Consider the following 1,036-nt stretch of genomic DNA (forward strand, 5'->3'; position numbering starts at 1 on the left):
TGACAGGCAGGGAGGGAGAGGCTCACAGCAGAGAGCAGACAGTGGGATGATGGAGGCACATAAACTGACCACAGTATCATGGATCAGCAGCCATGATTACCATGGTCAGCACACAGAGGGACACAGGAATAGGCAGGATCAACCAGGTATTTTACATAATAAAATGGGACAAATTACACAGCACAATCACTAAGCGGTTTAACATGCTTTAAAGGAACAGGATCTTTTTTGTTAGGGTTACAAATGCTTTAAAAAAAAAAGTCCTGTATGCATGAGGCCTTAATGCACTTAAATTCACTTTCACACAACTTTGAAATTTATCAAAGCTCCATATACCATTGTTAAAGAGCCTCTATTTGTGTAAAGAACAACATGTTATACAAGTTCAGTTCCTAGACAGAAAATAAGACACATTCAATAGGTTTGTTACAGGAGAGTAGCTCTTATAAAAGTGAGGTAAGTATTAGGTTGTGGCTGATAGCTTAGTAGTGCATCCATTTCCATTTTCTCCACTATCATCATTAGCTAGGAGACTATTGTTACATGTACACCTAGTGGAAAATGGAACTTTCCTAGGGTTGTTGTCCCTTATAAGACTAGACGTTCAGCAACCTAGAAGTTCCATTCTGAATATCTTACACAGGTATCCCCTGCGGACCGAAGCTTAATCCAGAACACAATGTCCCATTACACATTCCATCTGTCCTGGAAACACCTTGGAATCCCATTGGGAAGTTCTGAGTCTGTAGCCTAACAAAGGTATTCTGGGTTGACCATCTCACCCACAAACTAGGGTAAGGGGAATGACAAAGGATGATTGTAATAAATAAATGTAAAATTACTTTTGTTTTGCTTCAAAAGTAACTATACCAGCCTCTCTCAACATTATTAAACCCCTGTTAATAAATTACTATATCTGCAGCTCACAGTACATTAGCATGATGGTGAGAGGGAACAATGCTCCTTACATTTGTGGTTATTGGGAAGAATACCCCCATTAAAAGATAGATAAAAAGATCCTTGGTGTTGGGTGGTT

Source organism: Pelophylax lessonae (genome assembly GCF_965119305.1).
Source record: "Pelophylax lessonae genome assembly, chromosome: 1".
Classification (NCBI taxonomy): domain Eukaryota; kingdom Metazoa; phylum Chordata; class Amphibia; order Anura; family Ranidae; genus Pelophylax; species Pelophylax lessonae.